Here is a 21,122-nt window from a genome sequence, read left to right on the forward strand (position 1 = left end):
AAGCTTGGAGAAAGGTTGAAGCAAGGAGGAATGGCTAGGAGGAAGAGAGGACAAAAAGTTTGAGCAAAAGTTTGCCTCAAACTTTAGCTCAAACTTTTGGATTAATTGAAAATGAACCAGGAAGCAAAAAGCTGGACCAAAAGTTAGCCTCAAACTTTTTAGCTAACTTTTGGGCAAAAGCTGGAGCAAAAGTTAGCCCCTAACTTTTTGGCTAACTTTTGGCATGAAAAACACTCCCTGGATGAGCAAAAGTTTGCACCAACGTTAGCCCCTAACTTTTTGGCTAACGTTGGCGCATGAAAAACACACCCTGGAGAGCAAAAGTTTGCGCCAATGTTAGCCTCTAACTTTTTGGCTAACGTTGGCGCCACAAGGCATACAAGGGGTATACTTCCAACATTAATAACTTGAGCTACAGAGCTCCAAATGAGGTGATTCAAAAAGAAATGGAAAGTAGGAATCAAGATCTTTCCAGGCATATATGGCACTGCATGGTGGACACTAAAATTGAGGGAGAAAACTGCCCCGAAATGTGCATAAACGAATATGGTGGCAACATGCAGTGAGGCCAACTGACCTCTGCACCTTCGACGGAGTATAACTCGAGCTGTAGAGCTCCAAATGATGTGCTTCCAAAATCATTGGAAAGTAGACATTCAGGGATTTCCAACAATGTATAATAGTATGGGGTGAACAATGCGTTTGAGCCTCCAGAACTGGCGTCTTCGTCCACGTTTGAGGCAAACTTTACCTCAAACGCTGCACACCAAGGCCAGCGACCTTGTCCTCTTCAAATGAGCATAACTTGAGTTGTAGATGTCCAATTGAGATGATTCCAATTGGGTTAGAAAGCTGAAATTCAGAGCTTTCCAACCATATATAATAGTCTATAGTTGGCATAAAATTGGCAACGTTGACAAGAGGACAAAGTAACACCCCACACATGCACACAAGGGGGCCAACGTTGGAGCAAAAGTTAGACCCCTAACTTTCGCCCCAACGTTGGTATCAGCAAAACAAGGGTGCTGATGTGAAAAGTTGGAGCAAAAGTTAGACCCCTAACTTTTACTCTAACTTTTACTCAAGCTTTCATGATTCCAACCCGGTTCAATTCGGTTCTTCTCCAAACTCCAAGAGCAATCAACCAAGGCCTCTATCAACCCAATTCCATCAAGAGCAAGGGCCCAATTGTCATCACTCAAAGGCACAAGAGATAAATAAAATAGGAATTTCATTTAATTGTAATTTGTTTTGAATTTCATTTTTATTTTGTAAAAATGCCTATATAAGGCATCATTCTCATTTTAGAAAGTAAGCCCGAATAGAGAGAATAGGGGGCGAGCTCCACTAGGGAGCATTAGGAATACAGAACTCTCTCTCTTAGTTTTCATTTTTGTTTTAAATCTTGGGTTGAGAATTGAAGAAATTCTATTTCAATCTCACCTTGAGAAATCTCTCTGTTTACTTGTCTACATAATTTCAGTGAATTGTGATTTGAATCAAAACTCTCTTTACTGCTTTCTTCTCTATTTTCTTTTGCAATTATTCTCTGTTGGATCAAGGAAGGAATTGAGATCTAGACTTGGTCTCTAGTCTCATCCAACCCCTGAGATCTTCAACCTCTCATTTAGATTTTGCAATTGAGCCAAGTTGCTCTCTGTTTTGATTTTAAAGTGATTTTCCAAATCTGTTGAACCTGCTGCATCTTTCACTTCTCTGTTTGATTTTTATTTACACTTCCGTGTTTGATTTCATGAATCCCAGTACCTAATTTCCTTTATTCTTCTTGCAATTTAACTTTCCAATTGTTCTAAGCTTTGATTTACTGCTTTCATTTAATTTCACTGCACCCAGTCCCCTTTACTTTCATGCAATTTATATTTCTTGCAATTTAAGTTTCAGCTATTTTACTTTCTTGCTCTTTAAGTTACTTGCAATTTTACTTTCTGCACTTTATAATTCCTGCAAGTTTACATTCTGTTGGCTTCAATTGTCATTCAAATCACTCAATGTTAGCTTGACTAAAATAATCACCCACTAAAGTTACTTGATCCATCAATCCCTGTGGGATCGACCTCACTCCCGTGAGTTTTATTACTTGATACGACCTGGTGCTCTTGCCGGTGAGTTTTGGGTGTTTTGGAGAAATTCGTTTCTCCGTAAAAATATCCCATCACCTATTCAGACTCGCCCTCCTTCTCCCCGTACTGATGATGCCGAGAAGGCTCCCGATCTTAGCTGATTTTTCTTGGATGTTTGCGTAGATAGCCCGACTTGTGGGCTTTTAAACTCTTTATTTTGTAGTTTGAATATTTTGCTGACCGTTGATACTCCTTCTGGTTGCTTGTTTGGCAACTTTTTATTTTGAAAAAACAACAAGTAGCTTTCAAGCTTTTGGGCCTGACCCTGAAGCTTGTTATAATATTGTATTTTATATCATGCTTGTTTGCTCTTGTCTTGGCACCTTTCTGGGTTTTGAGTGTCGATTGCTTTGTACTTATTGCTTGTAGCTTGGATCCTTTGAGGTCGTGGATGTGTAGATCCAACTTGTATTTCGGTTTTCTCATTCTTACTTGTATTTATTTCTAGCAATCCATAACCGATTTCTTTACGTTGGTCCTCTTTTCAGTTATCTTTGTAGTCCTCTTTTTTGGACCATCGTCAGGTCTCTTTCAGGGACTACTTTTATAACTTGTTTGTTGGGAGGCTGACTTCTTTACGTCGTCCCTTTCCAAGTTATTTTTGTAATCCTCTTTCTTGGACCTTTGTCAGGTCTCTTTCAGGGATTACTTTTATAACTTGTTTTTTGTAGGAGACCGACTTCGTCATGTCGATCCCTTCTAAGTTATTTTGTAATCCTCTTTCTTGGACCTTTGTCAGATCTCTTTCAGGGATTAATTTTATAACTTGTTTTTTGTAGGAGACCGACTTCGTCATGTCGATCTCTTCTATGTTATTTTGTAATCCTCTTTCTTGGACCTTTGTCAGGTCTCTTTCAGGGATTACTTTTATAACTTGTTTTTTGTAGGAGACCGACTTCGTCATATCGATCTCTTCTAAGTTATTTTGTAATCCTCTTTCTTGGACCTTTGTCAGGTCTCTTTCATGGATTACCTTCATAACTTATTTTTTTATAGGAGACCGACTTTGTCATGTCGGTCTCTTCTAAGTTATAGCAATTCCTCTTTTATAGGGTTGGCCAGACTTCTTTCCAGGGATTTGCTGATAACTTGGGTTGACTCGGTCCGACTTTTTTTTAATGTCGGCCAGTCTTTAAGTTATTATTTAGCAATCCATTAAGACCTCGTCAGGTCCTTTCTCCAGATCACTTTCGATAACTTCTTGCATTATTCTGTTTTCATCTTTGCCGATTTGTAGAAAGTGGATTAAATCCTTGTTTAGTCGACCTTTAGATGAATTTGGTTTTTATCTCTCTTGGTCTTTATCGTGATTGGGCAGTGAATTTGTTTTTCACTTTTTGCCAATTTGTTGCTTTATAATCGGACGATGAATGTTTCAGATTAATACGTCTTGAAAACTTGTAGAATCGTCTAATATATTTTATTTAAAAGACAATGAAAATATGTACATATAGATTTTTTTATCCTTTTGAATTGGATAATTCTGGATCTCAACATGGTACCTTATTAAAAAACCTTCTCAGGAAAAAGAGTGCATCTCATGCTGGTATCCTTTATTTCTAACTATAGTACCTTCTTAAGTTGCAGGCATGCCACGATCTGGGGAACTCTCGCCCGTCGAGTTCGGATAATCTGTAGTAGCCCTTCCCAAGTACTTCTATGACTCGGTAGGGTCCTTTCCAGTTTGCCGCCAGCTTTCCTTCTCCGGGTCGAGTTGTTTCGATATCATTTCGGATTAGGATGAGATCATTTTCAGCGAAACCCCGTGGCACTACTTTTTGATTATATCTTGAAGTCATTCGGCGCTTTAGCGCTTCTTCTCCGATCCGAGCTCTTTCTTGGATTTCCAGAAGTAGGTCGAGCTCTTCTCTTTAAAGTTGAGAGTTGGCTTCTTCATTGTAGTGGACTACTCTAGGCGACCCTTCCTCAACCTCCACTAGGGTTATTTTCTCCACTCCGTACGCTAATCAAAATGGTGATTCATTTGTGGTGGAATGTGGTGTTGTTCGATATGCCCATAGGACTTGTGGAAGTTCTTCGGCCCAAGCTCCCTTTGCATCTTGCAGTCTCCGTTTCAGCCCAGCCAATATGACTTTGTTGGCTGCTTCGGCTTGTCCATTGGCTTGGGGATGTTCAACGGAGGTGAACTGGTGTTTTTTGTTCAAGTCGGCTACTAACTTTCTGAAGCCTGTATATGTGAATTGGGTGCCATTGTCTGTAGTGATGGAGTATGGAACCCCAAACCTTGTGACAATGCTCCTATATAGGAATTTCTGGCTCCTTTGAGCAGTGGCGTTGGCTAGGGGCTCTGCCTCGATCCACTTTGTGAAATAGTCTACCCCGACTATGAGGAATTTAACTTATCCCGATCCCTGGGGAAAGGGTCCGAGAAGATCGAGTCCCCATTTTGCAAATGGCCATGGCGAAGTTACGCTGATGAGCTCTTCTGGCGGGGCGATGTGAAAGTTGGCATGTTTATGGCATGGTGGACATGTCTTTACAAGTTCTGTAGCTTCTTTTTGTAGAGTTGGCCTGTAAAATCCCGCCCGGAGTACCTTTTTGGTGAGAGCTTGTGCTCCGAGATGGTTGCCACAAATGAGCGCTGTGTACTTCCTCTAAAACTTCCCTTGTGTTGGAGGTCGGCACACATTTTAACAATGGTATTGAAATCCCTCTTTTGTATAGGGTGTTGCTTATGATAGTGTAGTATTGTGCCTCCCGCTTTAACTTCTTTGCATCCTTTTCATCTGTGGGGAGTGTTTCTGTCTTGAGGTAGTTAATTATAGGGGTCATCCATCCTTGATCCTGTCCTATTATGGCTAGCATTTTTTCCTCTTCCGAGATTGATGGGCTTTGTAGCATTTCCTGGATGAGACTTCTATTGTTGCCTCCTGGTTTGGTGCTGACTAGTTTTGAGAGTGCGTCAGCTCGGGCATTTTATTCGCGGGGTTTGTGGTGGATCTCATATTCCCCAAGTTGTCCGAGCTGTTCCCTAGTTTTATCCAAATACTTTTTCATGGTGGGATCCTTGGCTTGGTAGCTCCCTGTTATTTGTGAGGTGACTAGTTGTGAGTCGCTGAAAATGATGAGTTTTTGGGCTCCAACTTCCCTAGCCAGCTTCAAACCAGCTAGTAGTGCTTCATATTCTGCCTGGTTGTTTGAGGCAGGGAACCCGAATTTGAGGGAGAGCTCAATTTGGGTTCCTTGGTTGCTTTCGATTATCACACCTGCGCCGCTTCCGATTTTATTCCAAGAGCCGTCCACGTATATATTCCATTCTATGGGGGTCTCTGGGGTGTCTGTAAACTCTGTGATGAAGTCGGCTAAATATTGTGATTTAAGCTGTCCGAGCCTCGTATTGAAGGTCGAACTCAGACAACTCGATTGCCCATTGTAGGATTCTTCCTGCTAGATCTGTCTTCTGCAATATCTCCTTTATGGGTTGGTTGGTCCGAACCTTAATGGTGTGAGCTTCGAAGTACGGGCGGAGTCGTCGAGATGTTAGTATAAGAGCATAGGCAAACTTTTCTATTTTTTGGTAGTTCAGCTCGGATCCTTGTAACGCTTTGCTGATAAAGTACACGGGTTGTTGCCCACCGTCCTCTTCTCGAACTAGTGCTGAGGCTATTGCTCGACTCTCTACCGCGAGGTATAATATGAGTGGTTCCCCTTGTCGTGGCCGAGATAGGATGGCTGGCCGTCCTAGAAATCTTTTGAAATCTTGGAAGGCTTGTTCGCACTCCGTTGTCCATTCGAAGTTCTTTCCTTTCCTTAGAGTGGCATAGAAAGGAAGGGATCTTATCGCTGATCCCGCTAGGAATCTGGACAAGGCTGCCAATCTCCTGTTGAGTTGTTGTACGTCTTTGATACAAGTTGGGCTCTTCATGTTGAGTATGGCCTAGCATTTATCCGGATTTGCCTCAATTCCTCTTTCTGTGAGCATAAAACCCAAGAATTTGCCTGCTTCTACTGCAAAAGTGCATTTTGCAGGATTGAGTCGCATGCCATGCTTCCTTATAATGTCGAACACCTAGGCCAAGTCGGACAATAGTGTCTCTTCACTTTGTGTCTTTATCAACATGTCGTCCACATAGACTTCCATTATTTTTCCGATATGGTCCGAAAAGATGATGTGCGGAAAATGATCCGACACAAAACTCACCGGCAAGTGTACCGGGTCGCATCAAGTAATAATAACTCACATGAGTGAGGTCGATCCCACAGGGATTGAAGGATTGAGCAATTTTAGTTTAGTGGTTGATTTAGTCAAGTAGATCAAGAGTTGGTTGAGTAATTTGTGATTAACAGAAATTAAATTGCATGAAAAGTAAAGGGAGAGGGGTAAATTGCAGGAAATTAAAGAGAACAGAAAATAAAAGTGCTGAATCTTAAAGAACAAGAAATTAAATGGCAAAAACTTAAAACGCAAGAAATGTAAATTGCAAAATCTTAGAATGCAAGAAATGTAAATTACAGAATCTTAGAATGCAAGAAATGTAAATGGCTTGAATTGTAAATGGATCAGGGATGTGGGATGGCAAAAATTAAACAAGAGAGCAGTAAATCTCAACAAACAGAAACGTAGAAGATGGATCTAATTGAACCGGATCTTAAATGCAAATGAAAATAAACCTGGTGTAGCAATGTAACAAGGAAATTGAAATTGAAAGATGTAGATCTCAGGACTCAAGAGACTAGATAACCAAGTCTAGATCTCACTGCCTTCTTAGATCCAAATTTAGAATTCAATTGCAAGAGATTAAAATTCAAAACAGAAGAAAACTTGGATTCAAATCTCAATTCTCCAATGGTGCAGTGAAAGAAACAAAAAGAGATCTCAAGGTGAGATTGAGACAGAATTTCCTCAATTCTTCAACACCCAAGACTCTAAATCTCCAAATAGCTCAAAACCCAAAAGTTCTCTACTGTGAATACTCTGAAAACTCTTAAAGAAAACTCTCAAAGAAAAAGCTCTCTAAGACTTCAAATCCTAAGCTATTTATACACTTTCTTCAAATGATCATTAAGCCTTGAATTGGGCCTTTAGACTTGATGGAATTGGGTTGATAGTAGCCTCCGTTGATTGCTCTTGGTGTTGGAAAGAAATCCATTAGTGAACCGGGCCATGAACTATTCACGTTTGAGTCAACGTTTGAGGCAAACGTTGACTCAAACGTCACTTGTGTAAAATTATGCAGCTAGGCCAAGATGCTGTCATCCACGTTTGGCTCAACGTTTGAGGTCAAACGTGAGCTCAAACGTGGATCTCCCCATGCTCTCTTTTTGGCCAACGTTTGGCCCAAGGTTTGAGGCAAACGTTGGCGCAAACGTGGCTCACTCAATGCATCAAACAGAGGTGCTCTTCCTTGCTTTTATGGCGCCAACGTTTGACCTCACGTTTGAGGCAAACGTTGGCGCAAACGTTGGCTCTTCTCCAGGGTGTTCTTCATCTGCTTCTCATGTTTGAGTTAACGTTTGAGGTAAACGTTAGCTCAAACGTGAATCCCTCTTTTCAAGCCATTCTTGCAACCTTCTTCCAAGCTTTATTCCACCTATCATCAACCAACATTTACATCAAAGCTATGCTCTAACCATGAGAGTTATTCTTTTTCTTGTCATATAAGTAATTATGGCATAAAACTCATGAAAATGCATCAATTCATCCATAGTTGATTGAATCTAAGGAAACATGAAATTCCACCCAATTGGCTTACTTGTGGCTTAAGAAAGTGCATAAAACTAAATGAAAACAAAGGAAAAAGACTAGTGAAACTAGGCTAAGATGACTTGTCATCACAACACCAAACCTAAAACTTGCTTGTCCCTAAGAAAGAAAAGAATTATGCTCAAAGGTTCTTTCAATTAGAATGGATTTGAAGAATTGCATGTACTGTCCTGTGAGTGAAGTGATTAAGTGACAGTGGGGTGAACTCTAAATTATATGCTCATGCAAGGGTTTCAGTGCTCACTAGTCCCTACATCTTGGGAGTCTTAGGTCTTTAGAACTTTCATCCAAATAATATCATGGAGATCTCTTTATATGTAATCACCTTGAAGCAGCTTATAGTTTCTGTGCTTTGGCCTTGACTCTAAGTGTCATGTCTCAAAGCGGCTCTTTAGATAAGCTTTCAATCAATACTCCTAAACCACTTGGTTTTAAGGTATTAGGTGTTGAAGCACCCCTTAGGATTTACTTGCTCAAGCATCTCTTTTTGACACAGTTCGACCACAAGCATTTACTAGGATAACAACTCTTTGAGTTCTTGTTTCTTTCTTCTTTTCTGCCTAGTAATGCTCAGAGCCTTGGGCCATGTTCTTTTTGTTTTTGTATTTTCTTTATTTTCTTTTGTTTTGTTTGCTGCTTCTTAGATCAATAAATGTTTGAGAATCTCCACAACACTTCTTTGAACTCTATGTCCCGCCTATGAGCTCCCATGCAAGTTTTCATAAGCGTGCAACCTCAATACATAATCATACAACTAGAACCACCACTTTTCCTAATCTTTTGCTTGCCTCAAAATTGTTTAGTTCCTCAATCCTTCTTTTCAAAGAACTTTCATGTGATGCATTTTTGAAATATTGAGTGCAAACAAGTTTGGAGAGTATAGTGTTGTAAATGATCAAGCATCTTGATTATTGAATTGTAGAAAAACTCTACTAGACAGAAGGATAGATAGGGGTATAATATCACTTTCAATCATAGCAATATCTGATAATGAACAATACAACCTTTTGGAGTTTACTTGATGTTCTCTTCCTCATCATCATTGCTGGTCTTCACATTCCTCTTTCACCTCTTTGATTGATGATGCTAAATCTTCCAACAGTTTGTATGGTGCTCTGCAATGATATTGAAAGTTGCTTGTTCCCCAAGCACTTGAAAAATGGTTAGTATGCATGATTTATTTGTGGGCCTTTGAACTTACTTTGGTGTGTGAACACCAAACTTAGTCCCTTGCCAAAGTTTATGATGCGTTAAGTTAACCATATGTGAAACTCTTTTTCTCTTTCAAAAGCAATAAAACTGGAAACTAGGAAACAGCAGAATAGTTAACTAGTTTATCTAAATGCTTGAAGCTAGCATTATGCAGAAGGTGAGAATGTGTTTTATGATGGGATTTTGGTGGAACACCAAACTTAGAATCCTTCATTCTCCCTTATATTATTTTGGTGTGCAACACCAAACTTAGCTTCTTGTAATATAGATAAAACTAATTAACCTTTTTATTAAAATAGCTATGAAAAGAAAACTACCTCAGGTTGGGTTGCCTCCCAACAAGCGCTTCTTTATTGTCATTAGCTTGACATCCTCTATGCTTGCTCAGCTCAGATTCTGAGCTTCCTTCTCCTTGTCCCATTGTCCTCCTAAGTGAGGCTTTGCTCTGTGATGCTCATCCTGGATGAGTGATTCTTTTCCTTTAGCACTCTTCTCACTCATTTCTGCGAGGTTCTTAGCCAGTTGTTGCATTTGCTTCTCGATTCTTCTGACTGAGGCTTCCTGGTTCTTCATTGTCACCTCTTGGTGTTTCATCATTCTCTCTATTAAGATCTCCAGATTGGTGATCCTCTGAGAGTCTTGTGAGATTGGTTGGTTGTGGGGTGTTGGGGGTTGGAAGAGTGGGTAGTGTGGTGGTATGTAGTGATTGTTGTTGGTATGGTGGTGTTTTTGCAGGTTTGGGAAATTGGGGTTGTTGTAGTTGAAGTCCCTTTGTTCCTGCTATTGAGATTCCCTCATTCTTAGGTAAGAATGTGGCTTCCATGGTGGAAATTGTGCATTCACTGTAGTAGAATGTAGAAAATCGATTTGTCTAGTTATTGACTTCAATTGTTGCTGAGTTTGCTGGTGTAGCTGTTTGTTTTGATTCATGACTGCCTTTACTCCTTCAAGATTCATTACTTCCTTTTCTGGAATTGCATTCTGTGGTGTCTCAAATGAGTGTTGGTATTTGGCTTTTTTGTCATTGAACTCTGCAGTTTCTTGGCCAGTTGCTGTTGCTTTGAGTAGGCCATCTGAGAAGTAATCCACCGCTCTTCTTGTTTCTGAGGTTAATCCTTCATAGAACGCTTGGAAACCCACTTTGTCACTTGCTTTCTTGTATCTTTCCTATGCTTTGAACAAAGTTTCTTCCTCTCCTTGTATGAATGGATGTATTCCCTCTTTCATCTTGATGTTTTGTTGGGATGAGGAGAATTTGGCTAGAAACTTGGCAACCAAATCATCCCAACTAGTGATACTTCCTTGGGGAAAGGTTTCAAGCCATTGTGCCGCTTCATCCTTCAGTGAGAAAGGAAATAACAAGAGCTTATAGGTATCATGATTTACACTATTGAGATTGACAGCACCACAAGTCCTCAGAAAAATGGATAGGTGCTGTTTAGGATCCTCCAATGGACTTCCACCATAGGAACAATTGTTCTTGATTAGTGTAATGAGTTGCGGCTTCATGTTGTGGTGTTCTTATTTCTCAGAAACTCCTTCTTCAATGATATCCTTCCCTCTGGCCTCTCTTCTTTCCTGTGACATATGAACCAACAAACAGAACACACAGTGGTACTCTTGAAAATTGAGTATAGTCAGTTGAGACAAAACTTCAAACAGTTAGTGGGTTAGTCAAAAATTAAAGAAAAAGTGCTTGATCTAAACTACCACCTCACTTAATCATTGTCAATCTATTCAATCCCCGGCAACGGCGCCAAAAACTTGATGTGCGGAAAACGATCCGACAAAAAACTCACCGGCAAGTGTACCGGGTCGCATCAAGTAATAATAACTCACATGAGTGAGGTCGATCCCACAGGGATTGAAGGATTGAGCAATTTTAGTTTAGTAGTTGATTTAGTCAAGCAGATCAAGAGTTGGTTGAGTGATTTGTGATTAACAGAAGTTAAATTGCATGAAAAGTAAAGGGAGAGGGGTAAATTACAGGAAATTAAAGAGAACAGAAAATAAAAGTGCTGAATCTTAAAGAACAAGAAATTAAATGGCAGAAACTTAGAATGCAAGAAATGTAAATGGCTTGAATTGTAAATGGATCAGGGATGTGGGATTGCAAAAATTAAACAAGAGAGCAGTAAATCTCAACAAACAGAAACGTAGAAGATGGATCTAATTGAACCGGATCTTAAATGCAAATGAAAATAAACCTGGTGTAGCAATGTAACAAGGAAATTGAAATTGAAAGATGTAGATCTCAGGACTCAAGAGACTAGATAACCAAGTCTAGATCTCACTGCCTTCTTAGATCCAAATTTAGAATTCAATTGCAAGAGATTAAAAATCAAAACAGAAGAAAACTTGGATTCAAATCTCAATTCTCCAATGGTGCAGTGAAAGAAACAAAAAGAGATCTCAAGGTGAGATTGAGACAGAATTTCCTCAATTCTTCAACACCCAAGACTCTAAATCTCCAAATAGCTCAAAACCCAAAAGTTCTCTACTGTGAATACTCTGAAAACTCTTAAAGAAAACTCTCAAAGAAAAGCTCTCTAAGACTTCAAATCCTAAGCTATTTATACACTTTCTTCAAATGATCATTAAGCCTTGAATTGGGCCTTTAGACTTGATGGAATTGGGTTGATAGTAGCCTCCGTTGATTGCTCTTGGTGTTGGGAAGAAATCCATTAGTGAACTGGGCCATGAACCATTCACGTTTGAGTCAACGTTTGAGGCAAACGTTGACTCAAACGTCACTTGTGTAAAATTATGCAGCTAGGCCAAGATGCTGTCATCCATGTTTGGCTCAACGTTTGAGGTCAAACGTGAGCTCAAACGTGGATATCCCCATGCTCTCTTTTTGGCCAACGTTTGGCCCAACGTTTGAGGCAAACGTTGGCGCAAACGTGGCTCACTCAATGCATCAAACAGTGGTGCTCTTCCTTGCTTTTATGGCGCCAACGTTTGACCTCACGTTTGAGGCAAACGTTGGCGCAAACTTTGGTTTGCTCCAGGGGTGCTTCTCCTTGCTCATATGTGGCCAACGTTTGACCTCATGTTTGAGGCAAACGTTGGCTCAAACGTTGCCATCCCTTGCTCCTTCTTCAGCCAACGTTTGCCTCAATGTTTGAGGCAAACGTTGGTGCAAACGTTGGCTCTTCTCCAGGGTGTTCTTCATCTGCTTCTCACGTTTGAGTTAACGTTTGAGGTAAACGTTAGCTCAAACGTGAATCCCTCTTTTCAAGCCATTCTTGCAACCTTCTTCCAAACTTTATTCCACCTATCATCAACCAACATTTGCATCAAAGCTATGCTCTAATCATGAGAGTTATTCTTTTTCTTGTCATATAAGTAATTATGGCATAAAACTCATGAAAATGCATCAATTCATCCATAGTTGATTGAATCTAAGGAAACATGAAATTCCAGCCAATTGGCTTACTTGTGGCTTAAGAAAGTGCATAAAACTAAATGAAAACAAAGGAAAAAGACTAGTGAAACTAGGCTAAGATGACTTGTCATCAAAAGACTTTGTTCATTAGCCTTTGATAAGTAGCTCCCGTGTTTTTAAGACCAAAAGGCATTACGATGTAGCAGTAGTTTTCTTTTGGTGTTAAAAACGAGGTTCTTTCCTGATCAGGTGAATACATTGGGATTTGATTGTATCCAGAATATGCATCCATAAACGAAAGGTATTTATATCCTGATGAGGCATCCACCAGAGCGTCGATACTTGGGAGTGGATAAGGATCTTTTGGGCAGGCTTTGTTGAGATTGATGTAGTCAGTGCACATCCGCCATTTTCCATTTGATTTTTTCACCAAGACGACGTTGGCTAGCCATAGTGGGTACTTGACTTCTCTTATGAATCCTGCCTCCAGTAGTGCTTGTACCTGCTCCTCTACATCTTGGGATCATTCTGGCCCAAGTTTTCTTCGTCTCTACTGTACCAGCCAAGATCATGGATAGACCGCCAACTTGTGGAACATTAGTTTGGGGTCTATGCCTGGCATGTCCACCGCTTTCCATGCGAAGAGGTCGACATTATCTCGTAAGAACTCTACTAGTGATTCTTTTGCGTCTCCTTTTAGGATTGTGCCAATATTAGTTGTTTTGTCCGAGGTGTCTCCGATCTGAACTTTCTCTACTTCACCTTCGGGTTGTGGACAGAGTTCCTCTCGTCTCTGAACTCCTCCAAGATCAATTGTATGGAATTCTTCTCCTCTGCCTCTGAGGTTTAGACTTTCATTATAGCAGTGGCGCGCCATCTTTTGATCTGCTTTTATTGTAGCTATCCCTTTTGCAGTTGGGAATTTCATGCACAGATGTGGAGTTGAGACTATTGCTTCGAGTTGATTCAATGTTGTCCAACCTATTAAGGCATTGTAAGCTGAACTCACGTCGACCACTATGTAGTCTATTTTGAATGTTCAGGATTGGTTTCCTCTTAGCGAGATGTAACCAAGTGGTTGCACTGGGGTGTCTCCCAGTCCAAAAAGGCTGTTTGGGTATGCTCTAAGCTCCTTTTCTTCTAAACCAAGCTTGTCGAAGGCCGTTTTAAATAAGATGTCGGCGGAGCTCACTTGGTCTATCAGCATGCGGTGGAGATTTGCGTTTGCTAGTATGATGATGATGACCATGGGATCGTCGTGTCCCGAGATAATACCGGATGCATCTTCTTTGGTGAACGTAATTACAGGGATGTCAGGTTCTCCTTCCTTCCCCTCAACATGATATACTTCTTTAAGATATCTTTTGTGAGATGATTTGGAGATTTCTCCTCCTGCAAATCTGCCGTGTATCATGTGGACGTGTCTTTCTGGTGTACGAGGTGATTGCTCAGCTCGTCCGACATCTTCATCCCTTCTTCTCTTTCTTTGCTCATCATCTTGGGTGGCCAGAAACCGATCTAGTTTTCCTTCTCTCATGAATTTTTCTATGACGTTTTTTAAGTCGAAGCATTCGTTGGTGGAATGTCCTCGGACTCGATGATATTCACAGTATTCATTCCGATTTCTTCCTCCTCTTTTGCCTTTGAGTGGTCGAACTGGGGGTATCTTTTCTTTGTTACAGACTTCTTTGTAAATATCCACAAGGGACACCCGAAGAGGGGTGTAATTATGATACTTTTTTATTTTTTCCCCTGTTCGATCTTCCTTCCTCTTGGATTCTTTATCTTTATCTTGGTAGGTGAAACCGGATCTCGAGGCTTCTCGAAGTCGGGAATTTTCTTCCATGTTGATGTACTTCTCCGCCCACTCTTGCACCTCATCCAGAGATGTGGGGTATTTCTTTGATATAGATTGGCTAAAAGGTCCCTCCCATAGGCCGTTGATGAGGCCCATGATAGCGGCCTCTGTTGGTAGGCTTTGTATGTCTAGGCATGTTTTGTTGAATTTTTCCATGTAGTTGTGAAGCCTTTCCCAATCTCCTTGCTTGATTCCTAAGAGACTGGGGGCGTGCTTAGCCTTATCTTTTTGGATTGAAAATCTAGCCAGGAACTTTTTGGCTAAGTCATCAAAGCTTGAGCTAGATTTCGGAGGTAGGTTGTCGAACCATCTGATGGCAGTTTTGGTGAGGGTTGTTGGAAAAGCTTTGCAACGAACTGCATCCGAGGCATCGTTGAGGTACATTCTACTTCTGAAATTGCTGAGGTGATGGTTGGGGTCTGTGGTGCCATCATACAAAGTCATATCCGGAAGTTTGAAGTCTTTTGGGATTTTGGTCTTCATGATCTCCCTAGTGAATGGATCCTGATCCTTGCGAGAGCTGTCTTCAGGGGTGGATCGAGTAGTTTTGGCTTCGAGATCGGCTTCGATTTTTAGAAGTTTATCTTCCAATTCCTGGAGTCGCCTTATCTCTCTTTGTAGATCCTTTCTTGCTTCTCACTGATGTTGGGCTTCTTTCTCAAATTGCTTTAAACGATCTTGAAGCGCCTCTATCGGATTTGATGAGTTTTTGTCCCCGTTAGGGTCCGGAGTGTCTTTTGGTGTAGCGTCTGCATTTTTGTGCGGCGTTTTATCCTCTAGATTTGAATCATGGTCGTTGTCATGGTCGTCCGCCATGGTGATGGGATGACTTTCTGGTTCCCCAGCAACGGCGCCAATGTTCCGAGGGTTACCTGAAACTGTAGGTCGATCTCGGACGAGATCTTCTGTACTGGTCGGAGTTGACGTGTCCGGCTGGCGGGTGGCGGCCGGAGCTGGTGTGTCCGACTTGTTGGACTGATAGCGCTGCTAATCCTCTGTCACCGAAGGGTGGGGGGCACCTGCAAGGGATGAGTTATACCTGGGTGCTCCAGTGTATTTATAATAGTGTGGGATGAACTTCTTAGATAGATAAGTTAGTTATCTTATCTTATCTTATCTTTTGGCGAGGTCAGCTTATCTTCAATGGAACCGCCCTTATCTCTATAGGCTTGGGCTGCCTTTGGATATGGGTCGTATTCCTTGAGTTGGGCCCTTTTTTGGGCTCTCTTGTCGATTTGACCGAGCTCTTTTAGGAAGAGGTCGGATAGTCTGACCTGAAGAGGTCGGTCGCTTTGTCGCCAATCATTCCGGCTCGGATAGCTCGACCCAGGGTATGAACACTAACATTGCATGATTCCTGGAATTCTCATTAAAAATTTTGAAATCCTAATTTTCCTTTTCAAAATAATTTTCAAAAAATATACAAAAAATTAATAAAATCATAAAATCAAAAATAATTTGATGTTTCTTGTTTGAGTCTAGTGTCAAATTTTAAGTTTGGTGTCAACTGCATGTTCTAATCTTTCATAAAAAAATTTTCGAAAACTCATGCATAATGTTCTTCATGATCTTCAAGTTGTTCTTGATGAATTTCTTTGTTTTGATCTTTGCATTTTCTTGTTGTGCATCTTTTCTTGTTTTTCATATGCATTTTTAATTTGTTAGTGTCTAAACATTAAAAATTTTCAAGTTTGGTATCTTGCATATTTTTCTTTTCTAAAAAAATTTTCAAAAACATGTTCTTGATGTTCATCTTGACATTCAAAGTGTTCTTGGTGTTCATCTTGACATTCAAAGTGTTCTTGCATATTTTTCTTGTTTTGATTCATAATTTTTATGTCTTGTGTCTTTTGTGTTTTTCTCTCTCCTCATTAAAAATTCAAAAATCAAAAAAATATCTTTCCCTTATTCTCTCATAAATATTCGAAAATTTGAGTTGACTTTTTCAAAACTTTTTAAAATTTAGTTGTTTCTTATGAGTCAAGTCAAATTTTTAATTTAAAAATCCTATCTTTTCAAAATTTTTTTTAAAAAATTAAATCTTTTTCAATTTTCTTCTTAATATTTTCAAAAATTTCAAAATAATTTTCAAAAATCTTTTTCTTATTTTTGTTTCATATTTTCGAATTCATTGCTAAATTTTAATATTTTGATTCAAAAATCTCAAGTTGTTACTTGCTTATTAAGAAAGGTTCATTCTTTAAATTTTAAAATCCTATCCTTTAGTTTCTTGTTAGTCAAGTAATCAACTTTAATTTTCAAAAATCAAATCTTTTTAATTTCCCTTTTAAATCTTTTTTCAAATTAAATTTCAATCATATCTTTTTCAAAATCAATTTCAAAATCTTTTCTAACTTCTCACCCTTTCAAATTTGATTTTCAAATCTTTTTCAATTAACTACTTGACTTTTTGGTTTTTTTTTAAAAGTTTTCTATTTCAATCATATCTTTTTCAAAACCACCTAACTACTTCTCTCTCTTATTTTCGAAAAACCCCTCCCCTCTTTTTCAAAATTTCTTTTTAATTAACTATTTGCTTTAAATTTTAATTTGATTTAATTTTATTTTTTCTTTTTAAATTTTTGAATTCTAACTAAGAATTAAAATAAAAATAAAAATACTTTTATTTTATTTTATTTAATTTTCAAATTTTTCTCTTCCCCTTCTTCTATTCTTCTCTTCTTCTACTCACATAAAGGAATCTCTATACTGTGACATAGAGGATTCTATATTTTCTTTTCTGTTCTCTTCTTTTTCATATGAGCAGGAACAAGGATAAGAACATTCTTGTTGAAGCTGATCCAGAACCTGAAAGAACTCTAAAGAGGAAGCTAAGGGAAGCTAAAGCACAACTCTCTGGAGAAAATCTGACAGAAATTTTCGAAAAAGATTGAGACATGGCCGAACCCAACAACAACGCAACGAAGATGCTTGGTGACTTCACTGCACCAAATTCCAAGTTACATGGAAGAAGCATCTCAATCCCTTCCATTGGAGCAAACAATTTTGAGCTAAAGCCTCAATTAGTTTCTCTGATGCAACAGAATTGCAAGTTTCATGGACTTCCATCAGAAGATCCTTTTCAGTTTTTAACTAAATTCTTGCAAATCTGTGAGACTGTTAAGACCAATGGGGTTGATCCAGAGGTCTACAGGCTTATGCTTTTCCCATTTGCTGTAAGAGACAGAGCTAGAATATGGTTGGACTCTCAACCTAAAGATAGCCTGAACTCTTGGGATTAGCTGGTCACGGCTTTCTTAGCCAAGTTCTTTCCTCTTCAAAAGCTTAGCAAGCTTAGAGTGGATGTTCAAACCTTCAAACAGAAAGAAGGTGAATCCCTCTATGACGCTTGGGAGAGATACAAGCAACTGACCAAAAAGTGTCCTTCTGACATGCTTTCAGAATGGACCATCCTAGATATATTCTATGATGGTCTGTCTGAATTATCTAAGATGTCATTGGACCATTCTACAGGTGGATCCATTCACCTAAAGAAAACGCCTGCAGAAGCTCAGGAACTCATTGACATGGTTGCAAATAACCAGTTCATGTACACTTCTGAAAGGAATCCTGTGAGTAATGGGACACCTCAGAGGAACGGAGTTCTTGAAACTGATACTCTGAATGCCATATTGGCTCAGAATAAAATATTGACTCAGCAAGTTAATATGATTTCTCAGAGTCTGAATGGATTGCAAGCTGCATCCAACAGTACTAAAGAGGCATCTTCTGAAGAATAAGCTTATGATCCTGAGAACCCTGCAATAGCAGAGGTGAATTACATGGGAGAACCCTATGGAAACACCTATAATCCCTGACGAATGGATTTTCTATCTGTAAATAAATTCACAAATATATTATCGCATTGTAAGTATAGCTTCTAAACTAACAGAAAATCCTTTTGTACAAACGTTTGGTTGTCACAAATAACAAACCCCTTTAAAATTTATAACCGAAGTATTCAAACCTCGGGTCGTCTTCTCAAGGAATTGCAGGGAGGTGTTCTTATTATTGGTTATGAAAAATTGTGTTTTGGGGTTTTTGATTAAGATAAAAAGCAAGAATAGCAATGGCAGAGGAAATAAAATAATAACAATAAAAGCCTTGATTATGAGAGATTAATCGGAAGTTCTATCCTTGTTGGATTTTTCCCAAGATCAATTGATAATTGAAGGTTGCCTCTACTTAGTTATCCTTTACCAAGTAAAGTAAAAGAAAGTCAAGTAACTTGGAAGTCTGCTTCTATTCACAAGTTCTAATCCTCTCCCTTGGGAAGGATTAGCGTTAGTGACTAGAGAGCCAGCCAACAATGAACCCAATTATAATTTAACTCTTGAGTAATTCAACTCAAGGGTCTCCAAATATTAATCAATTCCAAAATCAAGTTAGGATCTAACTTAGAACATCAATTAATAACAAACAATAGAGGAAGTGATAAATCTGAAATACCTCAAAATGCATTAAATAAAAGAAATCAAGTTAAACATGAGAATTCATGAACCAAATTGGAAAAATAAATAAAAGGAACATTGAACCTGGAAATTGAGAAGAAATAGTTCTAAATCCTTTAAGAGGAATCCTAATCCTAAATCCTAAGAGAGAGAGGAGAGAACCACACTCTCTAAAAACTACATCTAAATTATGAAAAGTGAATAATGGAAGACATGTTAATGAATGGATGCATTCCCCCACTTTATAGCCTCTAATATGTGTTTTCTGGGCTGAAAACTGGGTCAAAAACAGTGCGAAAATCTCCTCCAGCGTATTCTGGTACGTACAGGTTGAGGGAAAGTGACGCGGAAGCGTCGTCCACGTGTTTGCGTGGATTGCGTTTCTGCCAGGTCACGCATCCGCGTGATCCATGCATTTGCATCACCTGGCTTCGGAGCAGCTATGGAAAATTATATATCAAATAGAAGCCCCAAACGTTAGCTTTGTAACGCAACTGGAACCGCGTCATTTGGACCTCTGTAGCTCAAGTTATGGTCGTTTGAGTGCCAGGAGGTCAGGCTGGACAGCTTTAGCAGTTCCTTCAGTTTCTTGTATTCCTTCCACTTTTGCATGCTTCCTTTCCATCCTCCAAGCCATTCCTGTCCTGTAATCTCTAAAAACACTTAACACACATATCAAGGCATCGAATGGTAATAAGAGAGGATTAAACATATCAAAATTAAGACCAAAGAAGCATGTTTTCAATCATAGTACAAAATCAGGAAGGAAAACGTAAACTCATGCAAATCATATGAATAAGTGTATGAAAGATTGATAAAATCCACTCAATTTAGCACAAGATAAACCATAAAATAGTGGTTTATCAATCCCTCATGGAGAAGTCATCCAAATTTCTCATGGAAGGATCAACAAAAGCCTCAACAAGGCTTTAATAATGGTGGAAGAAACAGGTTTAGCAATAGCAAGCCTTTTCCATCATCCTCTCATCAACACACAGAGAATTTTGAGCAGAATCCATCTATCTTAGCAAATATAGTCTCTGATCTATCTAAGGCCACTCTAAGTTTCATGAATGAAACAAGGTCCTCCATTAGAAATTTGGAGGCACAAGTGGGCCAGCTGAGTAAAAGAGTCACTGAAACTCCTCCTAGTACTCTCCCAAGCAATACAGAAGAAAATCCAAAGAGAGAGTGCAAGACCATTGATTTGACCATCATGGCTGAACCTACAAGGGAGGAGGGGGATATGAATCCCAATGAGGAAGACCTCATAGGACGTCCTCTGAACACTAGAGGGTTCCTCAATGAGGACCTGAAGGAATCTGAGGCTCATACAGAGACCATAGAGATTCTATTCAACCTGTTTCTGCCCTTCATGAGCTCTGATGAGTATTCTTCCTCTGAAAAGGATGAAGACATTACTGAAGAGCAAGTTGCTAAGTACCTTGGTGCAATCATGAAGCTAAATGCCAAATTATTTGGTAATGAGACTTGGGAAGATGAACCTCCCTTGCTCACCAATGAACTGAATGCATTGGATAGGCAGAAATTACCTCAAAAGAAACAGGATCCTGGTAAATTCTTAATACCCTGTATCATAGGCACCATGACCTTTGAGAAGGCTCTGTGTGACCTGGGGTCAGGCATTAACCTTATGCTACTCTTTGTAATGGAGAAACTTGGGATCTTTGAGGTGCAAGCTACCAGAATCTCATTAGAGATGGCAGACAACTCAAGAAAAAAGGCTTATGGACTAGTAGAGGATGTGCTACTAAGAGTTGAAGGCCTTTACATCCCTATTAATTTCATAATTCTAGACACTGGGAAGGATGAGCATGAATCCATCATCCTTGGAACATCCTTCCTAGCCACAGCAAAAGCTGTGATTGATGTGGACAGAGGAGAGTTGGTCCTTCAACTGAATGAGGACTACCTTGTATTTAAGACTCAAGGTTCTCCTTCTTTAACCATGGAGAGGAAGCATGAAAAGCTTCTCTCACTGCAGAGTCAACCAAAGCCCCCACAGTCAAACTCTAAGTTTGGTGTTGGGAGGCCACAACCAAACTCTAAGTTTGATGTTGGACCCCCACATTCAAACTCTAAGTTTGGTGTTGGGAGGTCCCAACAATGCTCTGAACATCTGTGAGGCTCCATGAGAGCTCACTGTCAAGCTGTTGACATTAAAGAAGCGCTTGTTGGGAAGAAACCCAATGTTATTTAATTATATCTATTTATTTTCCATTACTATTTTATGTTTTCTTTAGGTTGATGATCATGTGAAGTCACAAAAACAATTGAAAAATCAAAAACAGAATGAAAAGCAGTATTAAAAACAGCTCACCCTGGA

The 21,122-nt window shown here is 39.5% G+C and overlaps 1 non-coding gene across 1 annotated transcript; it reads right to left on the reverse strand.

The window, feature by feature from the left end:
- Nucleotides 1-17,614: 17,614 nt before the first annotated feature.
- Nucleotides 17,615-17,722, reverse strand: LOC112752970 (small nucleolar RNA R71). Its single transcript, XR_003177376.1, has one exon. It is a non-coding gene; the product is annotated as a small nucleolar RNA R71 (small nucleolar RNA).
- Nucleotides 17,723-21,122: the final 3,400 nt, after the last annotated feature.

Source organism: Arachis hypogaea, chromosome 15 (assembly GCF_003086295.3).
Source record: "Arachis hypogaea cultivar Tifrunner chromosome 15, arahy.Tifrunner.gnm2.J5K5, whole genome shotgun sequence".
Taxonomy (NCBI): domain Eukaryota; kingdom Viridiplantae; phylum Streptophyta; class Magnoliopsida; order Fabales; family Fabaceae; genus Arachis; species Arachis hypogaea.